Genomic DNA, 8,460 nt, shown 5'->3' on the forward strand with positions numbered 1-8,460 from the left:
TGCGATGGGTACTCTGGCAGGGCTACACACTTTAGTGTTTAGTCAGTTGTGTGGAGATTAGAGATGGTGACTGGGGTTGTATTGAACTGTTTGTGTACTTGTTTCATTGTGGCATTGTTTTTGTGTAATTAGTACTGACCCCGTTTAAATGTTTTAAAAAATGTGGTGATCCATTCGGGGGTGGTGAGCAGTTATTGAGCAGGCATGATTGATGCGCATGGGATAGCTGGGATGAGTCGTCACGTGGCAGTTAGAAGTCTTCCGCTGTGTCAGTCGATGTCTAGTAGCTTTGATAGTTTTATCAGTGGATTGTTTGAGTACTTTGTATTTCATTTAACAGTTTTGTTTGAGACATGTAATCAATTAAATTATATTTACTTTTAAAGTACTTTTCTTTATTGTCTTATGATTATCATTGCCTCGGGTAACCGAGATGGTAGCACTTCCATGCCTTAAGTTGTCCTGGTAAGGCACTTGGAGTATGGGGGTGTTACACAAGCAGCCATATGAGGCGCGAGCCTGTTGGCGATGCAAGGGGGTCTCCCCTGGTTTTGAAAATGAGAATTGAAAGGCCTGTTTTAGGCGCGGGTCAACCTACAGTGATATGCCGTATTCTGAGCTTTTGAAAAAAAATTATAAAACGTATTGAAAAGTGGGTATTTGACCCGATTTGTTGATTTGAGGAACGAGACTCGAATAATCATCATTATTTTGATAATATTTAGTGTCGGGTTCGACTTTGACAAACTTGACATGAATAGTTTTGAAAATGATTATGAACTAATTATTTTAAGTTCATTTGAATGTAATTAGTCGATACTCGTCATCGTACCCGGGTTAAAATCCGACATGGTATGTAGAACCAAGGATGACTTTGTGTTGGTGACTAATATGCTTGTTTTGAAAATGTAAAGAAATAATGGAAGGTTTCAAAATACCTCCCAAAAATGAAATAAAAGGCATTAAAATACCTTTTAAATGTTATTAACCAAATATTATCACCGAAACACGGATTTAGCCGTCATGGTATGAAGAACCAAGGGTGAAAAATGTTATATGGTTAAAACAAATGAAATAAAATGAAAAAGATTTGAAAATATTTGAAATGGTAAAAATCGATTACAAATATGAAAATGAATTAAAGGGAAATGACGAGAACAAATACGGTTGAGTTCTGACCTGGATACCCCATTGAGACGCGGGCAAGCCGGCGAACCAAGGGGCTTCTGTCTCAGGCCAAAAATCAGATTTGGCTCGTTTATTCCATGTTTTGGTTCATGTTATGCATGTTTTAGCATGTTATAGTCATAAAAACATGATAGAAGAAGGGTTTTTGCACCCTCATACTTACATGCTTGGTTATGGCGAGTGACCGACGTAAGTGTAGCAACTCGTTTGGTCGGAAAAAACTCGGTTTAAAACCGTTTTGGTAAGTAAAAAAGAGTGTTTTAAGATTAGTGACGGTGTAGTGGTCGAATTGGTCGGTCACGTGATTTAATGCACGATGACGGTACCAAACAATGTGTAAGGCTTGTATTTACGATCGGTAGGTCGTAAATACGCGTCGGATTGTGACTTAAGAAGTCGTGTCGAAAATTTTAAGGGAGAAAAGAGGGGGCGGACACTCGCGTAAGTTCTCAAATGGGGGAATTTGAGGGGTATTTATAGGAAAATGAGTGGTTGTATGAGTTTTGAGCGACGTGGCCACTTGGGCTGCTAAAATAGGCGCGAGCCACGTCGCAGGTCTTCGAGTTGTCTTGTCGCTTTCACACAAGAGCAATCATGATTTGTTCTATCATAGGATTTGTAGTCATATGTTTGGTACATGACCATTCATAAATCCGAGAAATCTTAGCATAGAAGGTTTGAAATGGTTTGTTTTTGTGGTTAACTCGGTTTGACTCGTTGTTGGAGTCGGGATTTGAATTTTAGAGTCGGTTTTTGGCCCGGTGTCGGTTTTGACTCTAGTTAGTGTCATTGCGACCCCGTCGTTGTGCATTAAACACTCCAGGTATTTTTGAAATGTTTTGAAATATTTTATTTTCGAAATCGTTTTAAGTTTTCCGACGTAAAGTTGTACACAAACTGTCGATCAAACGCCGCGATTCCAAAGCATGTTATAGTCCGATAATCATCGGGTGTTCGTTGAAGTCTCAGCAGATACTGGGTATCTATAGAGCCCCCACTTTGACTGAGGCTTGGACAGGGCAAAAGTCAAAGTAGAGCCCCCAGGTCAATCGAAGATTACAACCTGGAGACCCGAGCGATGTCAAGGCGGCTCGAAAGGATTCGGGCTAAGGACCTGCCTTCGGGAAGGGCGACGCCAAGGCGACTCGAGGGTACGAGCCACGGACCTGTCGTCGGGAACAGTTTAGAGTCTGTCGACTATCCGTGCGGGTCATTTAAAGTCCGTTAGACTACGTACAAAAGCTCGCCAGCCATAAGAAGAAGTCATACCTGAGGCATCTTCAGATATGGCCTCGCACGTTTGCGGACAAAGGTTCGCTAGCTCTGGTAAGGAGTCGTATTTGAGGCATCTTCGGGATACGTCCTTGGGTTATTTACGGAGAAAGGCTCTCCAACTCTGGTGCGTATGTGAGGAGGGCTCGCCAGCCGTGATGCGTGGTAAGGCCCGCCGGCCATGGGGGGTAGATGAGGAGGGCTCGCCAGCCGCGACACGTAGTAAGGCTCGCCAGTCATGGGGCGTATATAAGTAGGGCTCGCCAGCCGCGACGCGTAGTAAGGCTCGCCAGCCATGATGCGATCGATTAATGGACCATGAGAATAGCTGCGTCGGATAGGCTTGTTTTGAAAGTAGCGGACTCATGATGTCGCCGTGGAAATAGTGAATTTGAGTTTTCACTATTACTGTTTTTTTACAAGGGCAAGTTCCGCGAGGAAGCCCCCTGTTGACACTTGAAGGAATAGTGAATTTGGAATCTTCACTATTCATTTCTTTTAAAGTGACGGTATATCTGTCGCCGTCTGTTTCAATTTTGAAGGAAATAGCAAATTTTGAATTTTGCTATCACGTTTGGAGTGACGGTTTATGTGCCGCCATTGACATCTGAAGGAAATAGTGAATTTGGAATCTTCACTATTATTTTTGAAGTGACAGTTTATGTGCCGCTATTGACATGTGTGGGAAATAGTGAATTTGGAATCTTCACTATTATGTTTGAAGTGACAGTTTATGTACCGCCGTTGACATGTGTGGGAAATAGTGAATTTGGAATCTTCACTATTATGTTTTAAGTGACGGTTTATGTGCCGCCGTTGACATGTGTGGGAAATAGTGAATTTGGAATCTTCACTATTATGTTTGAAGTGACGGTTTATGTGCCGCCGTTGACATGTGTGGAAAATAGTGAATTTGGAATCTTCACTATTATGTTTGAAGTGACGGTTTATGTGCCGCCGTTGACATCACTACTACAAATCCAGGCAACTACAACGCCCCTTTAACAACGATTATTCACGAAAATCACAATAGACGTTGTAGAATGTATGGCACGAATTTTACTAAAATCAATTACAACGGGTATGGTTATAAAAACCGTTGTTATTAGTTTTAACAACGGGTCACACATGCACAACCGTTGTTAATAATTTGGCGCAAAATTGGCGCAAAGTTAGTGAAAAGTAATCACAACGGTTATTTTTGAAACCAGTTGTTAAAACTTATTTAACAACGGGTGTTTTTTACAACCGTTGTTAAAACATATTTCACAACGGTTGTTGTTTAATAACCGTTGTCAATACCTTCCATACTATAAACCACACAAACAGAAGTCTTCTGCAGCCACAAAACACAACCCTTAATACACAAACACAAACACAGCAGACAAACAAACACAAAACACATACACACTCTCTTTCTCTCTTTCTCTATTTCTCTCTTTCTCATCGTCGCTTTATCTTCTCGCCGTCACTGTGATTTCATCGTCTATTACGTTCGGTATTTATCAGGTAAATCTCATTAAATCACCGTTAGTTTCATCGTCATTATTTTCTTTTTCTATTTATTTCTTTTGCATGTATGTGTTTTTATCGACCATTATGTTATTTGTTTAAGTATTGTTCGCATAATTAGTTACTAAAACAATGAAGAAGCAAGATGAAGAAGTAAGATAAACATAATTAATATATATATATATATATATATATATATATATATATATATATATATATATATATATATATATATATATATATATATATACATATATATATATATATATATATACATATATATATATATATATATATATATTTATAAATACATAAATTAAAAAAAAAAATTACATATGTAAAAATGCAATTCTTATATTTTCATGGAGGATCTTATTGTGCTCTATCGTATCCGTCCTCTCCTCCTTGGCTATTTGAGGTTCCGTTCGTGCCAGCTTGCTATATCGTCATATAGCCGCAATCGCCGCTTTCTCCGTCAGGCCATTTTCTTTGGCGTGCTTGATGCGGATCGAGCTTCCGCAAGGTAGCTCCTGAAACTTTCCTCAATATGGAGGAACCGGCGGATGAAGTTGTTGTTGTTCTCGATCATGGTAAGAGTCTTTAGGATGAAATCATTCATTTTGTTAGAGTTTTTTGAGTTTGATTTGAAAGATTAAGTAGAGTTTGTTTTAACGATTAGAGTTTGGAGATGAATATATGAGATAATGGAAATGTTAGTTGAGATATGCAATGTATTTATACTAAGCAATGTGTGGGTTGAGTTAATTGCTTTTTAATTAATATATAATGTTAGGAAGTTGTGCCATAATAATCATCATCATATCTCTCAATAATGCTGCTTCAAATCCTATTACTAACCCTTCTCATTCCATATTATCCGTTCATATGTACAATGATGTCAGTAATAATGCATGCATCGGAATTCTAACAGGCCGTAATTATGCATGCATCTAGTAATATTTAATTTAATTTTTTTTTAGTTTTTAAGAACAAACAACAACGGTTATTGCGAAACAACCCGTTGTCTTTAGTTATAACAACGGTTTTGTATATTACAACCCGTTGTTATAACTTTCCCCCCAAAATTGAGTCACACTTTCCACAACGGGTTTTTATACATAAAACCGTTGTTAATAGTTTTAACAACGGTTTCGTTAAGTAAACCAACCGTTGTTAAAACCTTCTACAACGGACGCTTTAACAACGTCCGCTTTTTTATATAACAACGGTTTTTGACCGTTGTTATAGCCTGTATCTGTAGTAGTGCATGTGTGGGAAATAGCTGAATTTAATTTCCAACTATTATTTTTGAAAATGACGGTTTTAATTGCCGTCGTTTGAAATTTGGAGAAATAGCGAATTTGAATTTTCACTATTATTTTGAAATTGACGGTTTTCGTTGTCATTGTTTGAATTTTGAGGAAATAGTGAATTTATATTTTCACTATTTGTTTTTTTTTTGTGTTTGAGAAAATGACGATCCTTAAGATCGTCAATGAAAATTTGAAGTTTGTTATGTGGAAATTGGGCCAAAGCCCAAAATTCGCTAAATAGGGCAAGGGGAGGCCTGGTTTAGGCGCGAGCCACCTGGCGAACCAAGGGGGCTTCCCTATTTTTCTGTAAAAGACGCGAGGTTTGACTGCATATCATCCTCACTCATCTTCAACCTTTCGACACAAGAAAACCCAAAAAAACGCCATTGTTGGTCTTTTAGCTTGCTTTCATTTGTGCCGATATCATCAATGTCATCTCAAGGTATGTGTTTCCTCCATAATCCTTTTAAGTTTGTTGATCATTTGATAGATCGAATTGGGGCAAAAAAATTACCTTAGAAAATCGATTTGGGCGTTTTTGACTGAGCCCATCTCGAGTGAAATTCATGATTGCATTAGGTTAGAAACCTGTTTAGGAGTGTAGGGGTGCTTTAAGTTTGCATTTTGGTCCCCGTTCCCGCTCCCATTGCTCGAAAAACGTGAGTGAGGTAAGAAACCGTCTCATTTCACAATGCCAAGTTTATTTGCTTGGATAGTGGGTCCCACTAGGTTGCATTGTAGTCGGGAAAGACCGTGTTTGCCATTGTGGACCTTTGTTGGGGTGGACGCGAGCCCACGGGGGCGCTTGGGAAACAAGCGTTTGCATTTGTGGAGTCGCCACCAATTTATTGTGGAAAATCGGAAACCGTTCGAATACCTCGTGCCATGTCAAGACACGAAGTAGTGACATGAACACCAAGAACTCGTTACCCTTAGCATTCTATGTCTAGAATGAATCTCGTGGATGCCAATGAACACGGATGTTCACAGAGATCTGGAGTAAGGGGTGAGGGTACGTATTAGGAAACTCTTTTGATCGAACACCTAATCCCGCCGCCTCGATAGCGGCCTCTACTAATGATTAGGGAAAATCATCTATACTGGATATATTGTCGATTTATATGCATACAATGCAACATCCACTAAATTAATTCCTAGCATGTGAGAATTAACTAAGTCGGTGAACACGTAATTTAGCATGCAATTGGGTCGAAGTAGGAATTAGGTTGATTACATATGAAGAGCATACAAACAATAATAAAGAGATACAATAAAAATACAACGAAGAAAATTACAATAATTACATTGGATTAATTGATTTATGTCGAAAATACATCTAAAACGGATAATTTGAGAAATAATAAATAAATTAACGAACAGGAATTAGGGTGATAATACGATTAATAGTTAATTAGATACGTAATTAATAAACTAGGTCAAAGCAACACGAGAGTTCAGGGACAGAAATCAGCCAGGAACAGGCGCAGCAGAGCTGTGTCCCTTGGAAGAGGCGCAACACTTGCTGCGTCCATTCCTTGGCTCAATTCTGGCTGTGAAGCCGGAATTGCAAATTGTTAATGTTCATTGATGATTTTAAGGATCGATTATGATAAATTGACTCGGATGAAAGTGATTAGCAGGTTATTTACATGTGATTAAGGGTCATAAAAGCAATAAAACATGGATGAAACTGATTAGGACGAGTTATATACAAGATTATAAGATTATTTACAAATTAACAAACTAATTAGGTTAAACAAACTAATTAATGATGAATTAATGATGGATACGGTAAATAACAGATGAAAAAAATATATCAAGGACGAATTCCAGAGACTCAATATTGATGAATCGAACCTCTAAAACCCGAATTGACTTTAATGACGAAAACCCGCAAATATTGGATTATAAGGGATTTAAGTCGAGATTTAATGATGAATTAACAATGAATTATTAACGATATGTCAGATTATTATGCTTAAGTTATTATGTTAAAGAAACAACGAACGATTGAAAACAAAAGAAAAACAAACAAATTAACAAAAGACGAAGGAAGAAGAAAGAAAGCAGGAACTGCGGCAGCCTCACGAAGAGGCACAACAGGTGCTGCGTCCCTTCGAAGAGGCGCAGCAGTTGCTGCGTCGTTTCTCGACGGTTGTCCTCTGATAATCCGTAAAAAAGGCTTTAAACACGGTTTTAGAAATCAGTTTTAAGAGTACTTTCGACATAAATCTTACAATATGATTACAATAATAAAGAACAATAATTAAAAGAAGGATTATATACCCTCAGACTTACATGTTTGACGAAACGAGATGAACTAAGTTAACGTTTAGTGATGCTCGACTCGAATGTAGACGAAAGTGCCCTCGTAAGAGGAAATTAAACAGATTGATTAAAGTTGATTATGGTGGAGTTGGTCAAATTGGTCGGTCATGCAAAACGAGGCTGGTACTCAGAAAGATCCGAGCTTACGTGGTCGAAAGTTCAAGCACGTAGACGCCAAAAAGTAAGAACGTGGTCTAGAATGCAAAGGGAGAAGAGAAGGGCGGACACTCGCGTGAGTAATATGTGAGACCGAAGGTCACTATTTATACTAATCACACGGAGGAAGTTAGGGTTTTCGGAGAAACTTTGGAAGTGAATCTCTAAAAGATATGAAAAGATACGAAAAATACGCAGAAAAGGACTTGGGAAGAGGCGCAGCAGGCACTGCGTCTCTTGGAAGAGACGCCGTCCTTTCCCAAGTGGTTTCCTCCTGCGAAAGAAAGATTTCCGTGTTTTGGTTATGGAATAACGGATTAATCTTGTTTTCCTTAATATTTTGTTTGAATATTACGGGAAATTATTTGCCAAAGATTAAAAGATTGTAAAATATGGAATATAAATATCCGGAACATTCAAGAACATTCTGACTCGGTTTTAGAAAATGAAGACGGTTTTTTGACCCGTACTCCAAATGTACTCTAATTACTGTCAAAACGACCGTATCGGCATGTAGATGACAATTAAGAGGTAGACACAAGTGTTTGAGCGATCACTTGACAATAAACTTACGAACTGTCACAAATCGTTCCGCGTACCAAACATGCGTCCCAATCATCACCGGGTGGTTTGCGGGAGGTGCAGAAATGAGGTATCTACAGAGGCCCCACTTTGACTGAGGCTTGGACAA

The sequence above is a fragment of the Silene latifolia genome, chromosome X (assembly GCF_048544455.1).
Source record: "Silene latifolia isolate original U9 population chromosome X, ASM4854445v1, whole genome shotgun sequence".
NCBI lineage: Eukaryota > Viridiplantae > Streptophyta > Magnoliopsida > Caryophyllales > Caryophyllaceae > Silene > Silene latifolia.